Source organism: Leptinotarsa decemlineata, unplaced genomic scaffold (genome assembly GCF_025532065.1).
Source record: "Leptinotarsa decemlineata unplaced genomic scaffold, Ldec_3_MD MMD2_P_RNA_scaffold_5, whole genome shotgun sequence".
Lineage (NCBI taxonomy): Eukaryota > Metazoa > Arthropoda > Insecta > Coleoptera > Chrysomelidae > Leptinotarsa > Leptinotarsa decemlineata.
This window is the reverse complement of record NW_027412532.1, coordinates 6,984,712-6,999,021: the sequence shown is the minus strand read 5'-3', so window position 1 is coordinate 6,999,021 and position 14,310 is coordinate 6,984,712. Positions and strand designations below refer to the sequence as shown.

General features: G+C 38.5%; 1 protein-coding gene across 6 annotated transcripts in view; it reads right to left on the bottom strand.

Moving 5' to 3' along the window:
- The window catches only part of scalloped (TEA domain transcription factor 1 homolog scalloped), a 273,763-nt gene that overhangs the window by 188,281 nt on the left and 71,172 nt on the right, over positions 1-14,310 (bottom strand). For 2 of the 6 annotated variants that reach the window (XM_074169382.1, XM_074169388.1), the window contains exon 2: positions 8,415-8,465. The exons of the other annotated variants lie outside the window; for them this stretch is intronic. The gene's annotated coding sequence lies outside the window, so the exon portion shown is untranslated. The remainder of the gene's footprint in view (positions 1-8,414; positions 8,466-14,310) is intronic. 6 annotated transcript variants of the gene reach the window in all.

Sequence of the window (14,310 nt, the reverse complement as noted above, 5' to 3'; positions counted from 1 at the left end):
AACACGTGTTTCGCCATACAATGGCTTCATCTGGCGTGTCTTTCAACTAATTCTACACATTCAATACTAAATATATATATAGTTTATGGAGTACCTGAAATCAAAGTACCTGTAAACGAAGTACCTGAATTTTAAGTAGCTGATATTTTACCTGAGTTTCTAACGAATTAAATTACCTGCACTTATGTTCCATTTTCACATTTGAAAAAATATAGTCAGAAACGGAGAGTTATTGAGTTCTAATTGATCATTCAGTAAATTACCCGAATTCCTGAATCTATTGATTTCTAAACATTCTAGAAGATTAAGTTTCAAACTCTTCTCTTCTAAATGTAACACCTCGTACTCATGATTGAACTCATGTCCTTCTGCTAAAAGATGGTTTGCAAATGTGGAATTGGTCTTTCTATTTACAAAACTACTCCTATGTTCTTTAATTCGTTGGAAAAATGTTCTTCCTGTTTGGCCAATATACAGTTTTGGACAAGAGCCACAAGTCAGCTTATATACTCCTGATCTATCCGACACCAAAGTTTTGTCCTTATCGTTTTTAATAAATTTACTTAGGTTATTATTCGTTCTATAAGCTACGTTTACGCCTTCTTTCTTCAAAAAACGGGCAATATTCCTGTTTGGTTCCCCCACATATGTCAATATCTTATAACTAACGTTATCTCATCTTGAATATGGGTAGACCAGATCCATGGCTTGCTTTTGCCGTTTTTTGGAAAGAATGGAGCTTACAATATCTACCTTATAACCGTTATTAATCGCGATTTGTTTGATCAAATTCAGCTCTTTCTGGAAATCCCTATCAGACAGTGGAATATTCAATAATAATATTCAATAATTTGATGTTTTTACTTTCTTCGCTATGACATGTTTACCTAATCGTGACGCCATGACACCTGCGAGCTGTTTTCACGCACTATTGAAAAAATATTGGAAAAATGGCTTCAAACTTCGTTTATTACCGGAATAAAGGTTTTTTTCGTGTATAGTAAATGTGTACCCACATTACCGAAGAGTATTTTAATTTTTCGTTACACCTTTATTGTGCATTTTTGTTTTATTTCCGAGTTCAAAAGAGTTGAACCGATGACTTGTGTCCTTGTGTATTGGCCTCAAGTTAATGAATAAAATGAAATGAGAAATTCTACTTGTTAAGCATGTTCTACACAGTTCTAGTCAATTCAATATAAATAGTTTTCTAGACAGATGAAAAACCTAATCGAATGAAAATAATGTATCCGAAAACTGTAGATGTTGTGTGACTATCTTTGGAAAGTATATCTGGTTCCATTGGAAAAATTCCGTAATAACATAACGAGCTGACCTATGCTACAGATAAAACAAACACATGTTTCCTTCAGAATAATTTGCATATCTCTAAGGTTAAAAGCAACAATTTCGTTCTGATTTTGACGTCATTGGTGTTGGAATAAACATCACCTCCTTATCTGCGCATCACCGAAACACTATAAGACAAGCAAGAAAAAATACGGAGACTTATCTGTGAATCACCGATGACAAATCAAAAGCTGAATTATTACCGCTAGCATGTGGTGTAGCGATTGAAATTCTAAAATAATTACGTAACAGGGCTAAATTGAATGGTTTATGTTTGGTAGTGGGCCATAAATATCCTCAACGAGAATATGGACACGGCTGTATAACTTTAACCTCACTTTAAATTTCGTAATCTCTCTGCATGTTTTTCGTCCTTTTCATAAGTTTTAAATAGGCATTTGGTTTATACAATTTCGAAATAACTGTGATTCTTCTTTGGTGCGACCTTCCTGAACTGACTAACAAAAGTTTCAAGTGTTTGAAGCACATTTCATAGTTAGCAATCACATACTCGAATATTGCTTCTCCATAAATCTTCGCTGTGTTCTTAGTTGGGTATCAAACTTGTTAGAAAAACTATTGAGTGTTTATTGTTTTTTAAACTTGAATATACAGTGTGACCCACTTGAAAGCGAGACACCTCCCTAAAATTTGCATCTATTCTCCGATTTCGAATTACTTTGTTTTGAATTGTAAAGCTCAAAAACTGTGCTTTGTGACCAAATATCATTTCCTTTCTACAAAAGCCAAGGCCTGCTGTGAATATTTCTATATGTTGAAATACAAGAAATCGCGTTAGCGATTTTTTTAGTGAAAATTTAAAATCACCTTTTGACTGGATACCCTCTCAGAATATTTCATATCAATAATAATAGGTCGAAATAGTCCTTACACTGAATGGTCGCCAAGATCACTGGACCTGGCTCCACTAGATTTTTCAATTTGTAGTACTGTGAAGCCCAAAAAAGAACGACTGGGACGTCGCACAGCACCGGCAGTTGAATGGGCTATCAAGTCTTTTCAGCCCTTCAAATCTCCCGGAGAGGATGGTATATTTCCAGCTCTTCTGCAAAACGGACTGGAAATAATTTTACCTATTCTCACAAAATTGTATAGAGCTATTCTGGCCTGGAACTATATTACCACCCAGTTGGTTGGCAGCAAGGGTGTTATATATATATCTACAGTGGGCCGGAGAGATCCACACCCGAAATCGGTACGATCAATCAGCCTTACATCCTTCCTGCTGAAAGGACTTGAGAGGATACTGGACGGACATATCAGGAGGGTAGCATTATATGCATCCCCCTGAATAACCACCAGTATGCTTATCAAACCGGCAAATCGACAGATTCATTGAGAAAATCTCCCAAACCCTTGACAACAAGGAGATTGCGGTTGCTGTATTTCTTGATATTGAAGGAGCATTTGACAATGCACTACCTAAATCTATAGGATTGTCTCTGGCTAGGAAGGGTATAGAATCGACCATAACTGGCTAGATCTATGCCATGCTAGTAAACAGAACTGCAACTACGACTCTTTAAGGCGAGGCTATCAGGTTCAGGGTTACCAGGGGCTGTCTTAAGGTGGGGTACTATCTCTCCTTTTGTGGTCGCTCCTGGTGGATAGTCTGCTTGATGCCCTCGACAGAAGAAAGTTGATCGGCAAGCTTATGCACATGAGCTTATGTCATCCTGGCAAAGGTCCACGTCGGGAAGAGTAGCTCGTAATATCCTCCAAAGCGCGTTGGACGTTGTTTACAGTTGGTGTCTGAGGGAGCAGATGTCTGTCAACCCCAGCAAAACTATGTTAATCCCCTTCACCCTTCCATTTGGAACGGAGGTGAAATATTTCGGCATTGTCCTTGATAAAAGACTCACCTGGAACGCTCACTTGGAAAAGTTTGTGGTATAACTTGGGGTTTAGGTCCCAAAAAATCCATTGGATTTATGTGATGCTTGTCAGACCAATGATCACTTATGGTTCAATTGCTTGGTGGCCGAAGGCTTTACAGAAAACGACCCAAGCGAAGCTCTCTGGTTTACAGAGACAGGCTTGTCTGGCTATCAGTGGTGCCATCAGTACCACACAGCCATGGAGATCCTTCTAGACCTACCTTCTCTCCAGATCTTTCTGGAAAGAGAGGCTAGATGGACTGCATACAGACTTGTGCACATTGCCAATTGCACAAATCAATGTAATGCAGTGCAACAGACTGTTGGTTGACATTGGAAGTCACAGCATTCTGGAAATGACCCTTGACTTTATACCTCCAACTGTCAACTACGAACTGCCTTATAAAGTACTATTCCCGAGTAGAAAGGACTGAATCCTCCGGGAGAAGGAAATATTAAGAGCAGATAGTTGTTGGTTCATAGATGGATCCTACCTGCCTAGGAACTTATGCGACTGTACTCCAAGCGAAAATTTATGCTATTGAATTGTGTGCGGAGAAATTGGGTAAATCCAAACTCACTCACAAGTCAATAAAAATATTCTCGGACAGTCAAGCGGCGTTGGAAGCTCTTGGCTCCTACCGAGTAACGTCTAAATTGGTAGCAAATTGCCAAAAATGACTCTCCTCGATAGGAAGACTTAACAGATTGTTTCTGGTCTGGATTCCTGGCCATACTGGCCTGGAAGGCAATGCAGCTGCTGACTCTCTTGCAGAGCACGCGCCTTTATTGGACCAGAACCTGTGATTGGCATCGCTTTGGGCTTTGCTAAACAAACACTGAACACCTGGATGGCAAGAAGATTTATGGACTTCTGGCAGAATCTTCCAGGATTGGCTCACTCCAAGGCGTTTATTCACCCTTCGAAGCTTGATTCCAAACAGTCGTTGGACTACAGTAGGGATGAACTACGATGTCTAACAGGCCTTCTTACAGGTCACTGTCATTTGAATCATCATATGCAGAGATTTGGACTGTCGGAAGACAGTATGTGCCGCGTCTGTCTGGAAAATTATGAAACAGCAGAGCATGTACTTTGTGCCTGCCCCGCTGGGGACCGAATCAGGTTCTTTGAGTTCGGCAGATCCGTACTCTCACCATCTGACCTGAAAGACCACTCATCATACAAACTAATCGGCTTCGTTAGGAAGCTGTGTTTATTTGGCTGAGTGTGAATAGGTGTGAGCCACAATAAACCCTTATGGGTTGCGGTGGAGGGTCGAATAGACCCATTCACTTTAGACCTGCCTACCTACTGTGAAGCAAAAAATGTCCACACCGCAGTTAGTAGAAGAACTACGCATCAGAATATCAGCAGTGTGTGCAGAACTCACAATAAAAAAAATCTGTTTAAAATCTGTTTTTCCGTTAACCAGCTGTCGCACCCCTACGAACGACAACCCTCAGAAGTCGAAACTTGTGCGAGCTAAGGATTAACGAGGTCTTACCTTTTAACGTGTGATTCCTAACACGGTATAGGTCGATTCGGGACCTTATTCATTCTTCGCTAGCCAGATTGGAAACCTTTGTGGATGATGCTAGTATCTCCTCTCTTCCCAAAAACTAAAACGAGTTTATTTCCTTGGTTGGACCTTGTCACATTCTCATTTTCATATTGAGTATTCTGTTTGAATAGCCCTTTTAGGGCTTGTTAAGTAATATATTTGTCGCTCATGACTAGGAAACTGAAGAACAGTGTTTTTTTCATTTGTATCGCTACCAAAAGCGCATCTGTCTATCTGTCTCTTCCTCCTAGCTAAACTCTACAAAACAGACACCGAACATAAAAATCCAACCCCGTAAGCGCATCAAAGCGGCCATGACAGGGAATTAATTTCTTGTAATTTTTACAAGAGTCGCCCGCTGGGTTTTACACGCCGGAATGAGAAAAAGGGTGATTCATTGCAGAGGGAACGAGGGAGGATTCGTAATATGTGTCGCCCAACTTTTAGAACTTGATCAGTTGCAGAAGAGTTCAAGATTTAGGGGTTTAATAAGTGTTCCGGATGCTAGACATCGTGGCGGGATGCGGGAAAATGTATTGAAATGCGGAACGGCGACTTTTTTGCATTCGATGTCGGAATTCATTAGAGGACGAGCGTGATTTTAGGTCGAGGATATTCATGGCAGAAGGATTACGCCTCTGCGTTCTTATTTTTGTATCATAAAACGGAATATTAGTGACGGGGAAAAGTTCGTCCTGTGGACCTGTTGGTATTTGTTTTTTATCACGCTAGGTGAAAAATTTACCATAGCCCTAATATATAATTGACCCTTCACTTTTTTATATTAACATTGATAATAATTTCAAGACCCTGCCTATTGAAAGTATTTCCGTGTTGTCTACAGTCTTTTGTTCTAGATTCATACCCAACTGAAGTATTTTTTGTTCTTTCACTTAATTTATATCGTTTATTTCGATGAAACGAGAGTACAAAAACTGAAACCTTTGACATCCTCCACAAAAGTGTTTGTTGAAACTAAGTTGTAAGATAATTAGCTGTTATAGTTGCTTTTCTCCAGTAATTACGCATTTGAGGGATCAACCTCGATATATATCGTTGACCTTGGATTGCATCAAAATCACGTACTTCATCAAGAAGGACCATCGATAGGGCACCAATGGGCTTGCCACTATCACCCATTATTGCCAATCTCTTTACGGATAAAGTCGAAACCGAAGCAACAGCAACGTCAGACTTGAAACCAAAACTCTGGCCGAGATATACAAATGACATTTTTGTGATTTGATTACATGGGTCTTCATCATTATGAGACCAGAATATGTCTCAGTAATGGACGTCTTCTCCAGCATCATAATAGATATTTGACCAATCTCAATTTTTTCATGTATTACTTTCTTTTTGTCTTAGCTTAGGTAGAATCTTTTTGAGGTTGAGTGGAAGAACAACTCAGTAGCACTTTTGCTGAGTTGAACTTCGCCTTTTGTTATATCAGCAACTAGCTCTGTAATTTATCTAAATATTTGTATATAACAATAGCTGGGAAACAATAAAGACGATGATTATTATTATTATTATATTCATGAAAGAAGTTGAAGAAGGTAACCAGCTCACATTTCTCGATGAGTTCATCATGAAAAAGCCTGATGGTACACTAGACCACACGGTATATTGTGAAGCAACACAGACCAATAGATACCTGAATGTAAATTCACAACACCACCCAATAAAAATTCACTCGGTGGCAAAAACATTATATAGACGTTCAAGGAGGCTGACATACAACCAACATACACAGACAAAAAAAGTTTAACACCAACGAGACAACTCTACGAATGAATGACTACTCAGAGAAAATTATAAAACCGGCCTCCAAGATCACACAGAAACCGCAGAAAACCCTAGAAATAACAGCCATAACAATCATACTACCATATATTAAAGAAACCACAGACCAAATCAGCAGAATTCTCCGCCAACACAGCATAGCAACATCTTTCGTACCAGAACCTACGATAAGGTCCGTTCTCCATGATCCAAAAGCCTACGATAAGGTCCATTCTCCGTGATCCAAAAGTTTTGATACCATTGGAGTCCCAAAGAGTTCACGAAGTACCATATAAAGACTGAGACAAGACACATCAGACAGATCAACAGGCGAATCAACATACGCAAGGATGAATACAAATTATCCGTGAAGGGAAAAATGACCACGTCTTCTCTCTTCCGACACGTATTGGCGACAGGACACATCAATTTCGAGAACACAAAAACACTAGCAAGTAATAAAAAATTCTACTCTCGAATATACAGACTATCAAAATTGAAAAACAACCTAGTAGTGTGAACAAGAGGGATGATGCGCAAAGATGACCAGCAACTTGGAGATCCGTCTAATCACTCCACAAAATCAAACAGACCGCACAACCCCAAAAGCAAAACTTATCACATGATTATTCAGGTATAATGACAAAGGCAGGCGGGACAGCACAGGTAATCGGCCCAACGCAGGTATTGGCAGCAAGCCAGGTAAATGGTAGCATCCACTCCTATAAATTAAGAAACACACCTCTTCTTGGTATACAGAGCAGACGTGCCTAAGCCAGAGAACAACTTCACCAAGTTGGCACTCTACGCGGACGACACAGCTATTGGACGAGTGGCTAATGAGCCCGAAACCGGTCTGCAAGTGTGCCCGTTCCAAAATTGAAGGTCGACAATTGCATATGCAGGAAATTTTCTGTGAAGATTCCTGCACTGACGCCTGTCAGATATAATCCAACGCCCTTCGTTGTATTAGCCAGGGGAGTAGTTGTTTTCTGATAGGCGTCTGTCAGTCCATTCAACCTACTTTGTAGATGTATCGAGATTGGCTTGAACGTGTAAAGTTCATTTCTTTGGATAAATTTAAAGTTTTACGAAAGCTTCACACTTACTTTTTACATAAGCAGGTTTTCTGTTTCTAAGCTTAACAGTTCTACAGTTCTATCAAAAGTTTTTATTTGAATAGTTGGTTTTTACTGACATCAGCTCTTGATATACCTATGTTGAACTAGGAAACATTCATTTCGATTGATGAAGTTTTTTCCAATCTGTATTGTGTACATTGTTCTGAGCCTGCAACCTGCAGACAATAATAATCAAAAACTGCTAATTTTGAAAATGTATTGAATTGATGGACAGAATGCCAAATATATCAACATAAATAAATATTATAAATATTTCCAAATTTTAGTCTTTTAATCGATTGAACAACAAACAATTTTCAAAAACTTTTTCATCCCTTTTCTACACTGAAAGATTTAAAGAAATCACTATTGATACCTACAAAACTGAAACCTTATCACAGTCGGGTTTGAGGACCGTCGTACTAAATAATCCTCCGTAAAAACTGTCTTTCAAAGAATATTTCTTCCTGATGTTTCGCTAGCACGGATGGCTAACTTCTTCAAGGCACTGAAAGCTGACCCTCAACAACTTCTATAAAATCTTATTCATCGATATACACAATTGTTTATATTCCAATTGGTCTGTGTTTTTCAAGGTCTATAATTTAGGTAAAAGTTAATATGTATTGAACTGGGATCTCACAAGAAGTTTTATTTTTCAAAGACACAGCCAAGATTAAAGAAAAACTACTCACATTTCCGAAGGCAATTAGCCTGATTACAGCTGTTATGATATTGCAACTCACCTGAAAAAGAAAACGAATATTAATTGGGCCGTTTTCTAAAAATCAGACTTTCATAGTGATATATCAATCAAACACGCTATAATTGTTATCGAGTACCAATAATAATAATGCAGATTGCACAAACCCAAGCAATTTAATTGTAATGCACCACGTATTTTCAGAATTTTGCGTAAACTTTTATTCTCACTTAATTATTGTGCTAATCAATATAGCTAATGAGTGAAATAATTAAAGTAACTGGCAACATGGGAAGTAAATACGCAACTCCACACAACCATGAAATAATGGGCATTTTACTTTCCTTTCGGTGCTCATTATACTAATGCGGTGCATGGCAATTCAATTTTAAATAGTCTACGAAAATTAAAAAACGATTATTTCCCTGGCATTATAGCAGTTCCTTTCAATGGGTTTGTGATGAAATACGATTTACATATATTCAAATAATAAAAAATAGTAGTCTGTTGGATTGACGTGGGTGGTTTGCTTCACTCTCTCAATCCATCGCTGTGTGATCCGGTGGTTCGAACCGCAAAGCCGAACAATAGATTTTCACTTCCTATCGCCCAACCCCTGTTAGGGATCACACGGTAAAAGGTAGGACATCATTAGTGCTTAGCTCGGTGGTTAACGGAAAAACAGATTTTAACAGAATAGTGACCTGTCAATAAACTGTCATAATGACAGACCTTTAAGCACTAGAGGGAAAAAGTTAATTGTGGGCGCTGACCCCTCTGGACCTGTTCGTTAAGGAGGTTGCGTTAATGGCCATGTTACGATTGCGCCCGGCTGGTGTAAACCTCGAAGTAGGAATGGATCAATTGAGGCTGAGCCTATGGCGAGAAGCGCTTACTGCGCAACCTCTGCTGCAGGCAACCAGGGATGCAATTGAACCCAGGTTTGTGTTCAACAAACCCTACAAAATACAAGTAAAACAGAACACTGAGTCAGCTGCTACAAATGCAATACGAATATCTACAGACTGCTCTAAAACTAAAGAAGGCCCAGGATGTGGAGTGTACACCAGATCACTAAGCCTAAGGAAAAAATACCAGCGTGGTCCAAACAGAACTGGCAGGTATCTCAATCGCCAAAAAAGAAATAACCAGGAAAGGAATTTCTGGCAAAAACATAACAATCTGCACTGATAGCAGACAAGCAAACTAGCCAAACCGTTACACCCATGCTCAATCCCTAAAGAGATGGGATGGAATCAAAGGATGTAGTGTTGTCAGGATCACCCTGGGTGACCTTGGGAAGCTGGTGCCGAAGAAATATCTGGCGATGACAGATATTTCAGTAGGATTTCTGACCTTCCACTGTCAACTAAAGAAACACCTCCACAATATGCGGCTAGTAGACACACCTCTATGTGTGAACAGGAAGATGAAACTGTTAGGCGAATGTGCGAATGTCCGGAGTTATCGTCAATAAGAGAATGTGTGTTGGGCGAGATTACAACAGAATAGGGGATTGTCAAGTGTCATATTGACAGACCTTTAAGCACTACATATAAAAAGTAAATTCTGGGCGCTAGTGGCCTAAAGCTTTACGGCTCAGGCGCACAAAGAGGCAGGCTCTGGAGCCATCAGTATTGTGGAAGTGACCTCCAACTATGAAATGCAACTTACAGTTATTCCCAAGCAGATAGGATTGGATCCTGCGGAAGAAAGGAATATCAAGAGCAGAAATCTGTTGGATAACCGATGGACCAAACCACCTTCAGGTCCTGAAGCAGGTGTATACAGTAGCATACTCAGGACAGAGATACCTTCCTATGCACAGTATGCCGCAAGGAAATTTCAGTGATTGATTTGTGTGAGGAGAGATTGGGAGAAACCCACCTAATATATCAGTCAACAAAAATATTATTGGCCAACCAAATGACCCTGGAAACTCTTGATTTTTACAGAGCAATGTTCAATTTAGTGGAGCAGCCAAAAAAGACCCAGCTGACACCATTGCAAAGGGGAGTACTGCAACAAACGGTTTCATTGGACCAGTATCTATCATAGGCATCGTTTTGGGTTTTGCTAAATTAAAATTGAACTCCTAGACTGCAGAAAGAGTTGTGGACTCCTGTCGAAATCTGGATTCGCCCATTACAAGGCGTTGATAGATATGTCAATGTTATCAAACAAAAGGTATACCATAGCAGGGATAACCTACATTACTGAACAGGCCTTCTTGCAGGTCAGGCTAAATTTTCAACTCTGTTACAGAAGGTTGCATGAAACAAGCGATAATTCAACTGTAGATGATGAAACAGTCGTCAATGATAATAATATTATTGAATGAGCTTATTGTATGAATCTTATAAATAAGCAAATAAAAATGTATAAATGTATATACTAACCGATGATAAAAATATATACATAAATACGTTGGTGGTCCTAGAAGTACCCGACCCATAAAAGCACAAAACTATTGGAAAAATGTTCTTTTGTTTCGGTTGTGAAGTTATGTACCCTTTCAAATGAAAGTATTGTACCACATAACGATGACCAATTTTTTCCATTTTCACAAATTCACCGAAAACCTTGACTAATCATGGCTGCCAAACAAATACTAAACAACGCAGCGTCTTCAAACTTTATAAATGAAACCGTGATATTTTTCAAACAACTACCGACATCTCTTGGTCAGGCCGGGTTCTTTTGGTACCACCCTGGTATGTATATATGATAAATATTGAAAACAGATGTTTGAATTGTGAGTTGATGCAATTGCTAAATGGAACTCATCAGTTTGACTTTACCCTACTTCAGAGAAAATTTTGGTGGAAGTTATAGTCAAGTTGATCCAAACTATAATGGGATCTATCAGAAGGTTGACCTTTGATTCATTCCAATACAAGCTCAGTTCCCAAACACCAGAACTGCAACATTCTTTTCGGCGCGTGTTTTACCAACCAAGTTAGTGTCTTCAGGAGTTGAAGATGTTAATGAACGAAAGATTTTATTTTGGGGACTGAATCTGTCACAAAACTGCAATGATGATTAGCTGAGTTAAAAATAATTTTGTTCTTCAGTAGATGGGACGATGACAAACATGTTGTTTGTCGTTCGCTTCAGCCTAATTCGAGGAAAGATACTCTGAAAAAATTCGATTATGGGAAATTCTCGACTGGATGATAGACACTACCTTACACTGACGAGTGGCCAAACAGCCCGAAACCGGTCTGCAAGTATGTTCCAAGAATTGAAAATCGATTCCGGCAGTTGAATCGTCAACAGCATATGCAGGAATAACTTCAGTGAAGAATCCTGCAGTGACACCTGTTGGATTTAATCCAACACTCTGCGTGGTATTGGCCAGGGGGTAGTTGTTTTCTGATATTTGTCAGTCCATCAACTCACAGTGTAGGTAAATTGAGACTGGCTTTTGAAAATATATAGTTTTGTGGTCATAATAGAATTACCAACTATTGCATTTGACTATTGACTGAAAATCACTGTATGAGGTTTATCTAATCGTAGCTGCGTAGTGGGCGAGTATAATTAATTTTTCAGTAACAAGTTTTCAATTTTTCCCAAAATAAATATTATACTCGTACTTGTGAATCATATTTTCAATCTTTCAATGGTATTTATAATATTTACATTGATAAATTTTTAAATACGCAATCAATTTACATACAATCAAAGATACATATTGAATTTCAGGTTTGATTTTTCTCCGATACGTAGGTAATCCGATCACTATAGTTTTAGCAGATTATCTCATCTTAACAAAATATTATTTGTTCCACGATTTAAATAAATTTAACGTTATCAAGTAACAATTCTACTAATTCTCGTAGATTATGTATTTATCGCACCGTATGCAAATGTTGATGGTAAACAGTGATATTTGCTATTTCCTTTTGCAATGCAGATTTCCGTGGAAAACGTCGAATGCGTTACATGTAAGGAAAATTACAACTGTCGTTGATGTGTTAGGAATCAGATTGACGTATATTTCCAATTCATGGTGTACTGTTTCAGTTTACCTGACAACAAAGCTTGTATACAGGGTGTAACTGAATAAGTGTTAAACATTTAAGGAGGTGATTCCTCACCGAAAAAAAGATAGGATCTTTCATATAAAGAAACTTCATTGGAGCATCCCTTGTTAAGATACAGCCCCTTAAAGGGGGTACATACAATTTTTATAACAATTTTTTCACAAGCACTGAAAAAGTTACAATATTGAAATTAACCTGACGATTTGTACTACCAAAAAGACACTTAGCCAGTAATTTATTTGGTTTACCCCATGGTTGTAAGGGGTGGAAAACGCAACCCCTAAAATTTATTTCCAATGTAACTTTTTGTCTTATTATATGTTTACCATTTAAAAATGTATTTCCGATAGGCTGTTTCATTCTAAATAAAAAATGTCTCTTGGGTTTTTTGTCCAAAATAAACCAATTCGCAGCAAAAAATTATTTTACGAACAATTACAGAGATACATCGTCATAAATACGAACTGGATTTATTGTTATTTTGTAGTTAGTACCTGCATTAAACGATGAAAGGGTAATAAACAAAACTAATTCATTAATAACAAAACGCACAACATGTAGAAATCATAGTAAATGTTCAAGTCTAGAGTTCAGAGTCTAGACGTCGGCGCATTGAGCCACGTATTCGCTCAAATATTCCTGGATTTTCTCTGATTACCCTGCACGCATCGATGATGCGGTTTCTTCCTCTACATCGTGAATAGGAGTACGATAAACCAAATGCTGTAAATGGCCCCAAATAGAGAAATCGAGAGTATTGAGATCCGGGGATCGAGCGGGCCAGTTCTGTGGTCCTCCTCGACCTATCCACTGATTTGCATATGTTTCAGTTACATTCTGACGTGCTACTTGACTAAAATGGGCGGAAGTCCCATCATGCACAAAAAACATATCCTTTCTGACCCCCAAAGGAACTTCCTCCAGCAGTGCAGGATGCACTTCTCTTAAAAATTGAACGTATGTCTCACCATCTAATCGAGGAGGTAGAAAATGAGGTCCAAATAAATCATCCCCAATAACTACGAGCCACACGTTAAGAGAAAACTGTTCTTGATGGTTAGTTTCGACAATAGCGTGAACGTTTTCATCAGCCCATATGTGGTAATTATGAAAATTAATAATCTTGTCCCGAGAAAAACTACATTCGTCTGTGAATTCTATCGTCTTCAGAAAGTCACAATTTCTTCTAATCATTTCCAGCATCCAATTGCAAAATTCAAGACGGTTCGGAAAGTCTCGCGGTAACAGTGCCTGTACTCGTTGCAGATGGTAAGGGTATAAGAGTTGTTCCTTTAAAATTCGAAATACCGTCATATGATCAACATTTAGCTGGAAAGCAATCTTTCTAGTACTGGTAGTAGGTTGTTCTTCAATCAAATTAAATACTGCTTCCTCAAGCTGTGGTGTTCGTACCTCTCGATGGCGACCACAATCCTGCGTTCTTTTGTCGAATGAACCATATTCTCGTAATCGTTGATAAAGTCGAGCAAATATTATATGTGAAGGATGCTGCCGTTGAGGATACATTCCAGCATATCTTCTAGAAGCTTCTAACCCATTTCCCTGCGACAGACCGTAAACGTAATGCGTATCAGCAATTTCCTCATTTGTGTATGCCATTTTAATAACAAGTGAATTATTAAAGAAACAAATTAAAAACAGAACAACAAAACACAATTGGTATTAATTCAATTTCGAAAATTCACAAACTGACAGCGTCATACCAATTTAATTGTCACTATCGCTAATAGCGAACTACTAGATAGATTAGTTTCGTATTTTCGCATTTATGACGATGTATCTCTGTAGTTGTTCCTTTAATAATTTTTTGTTGCGAAC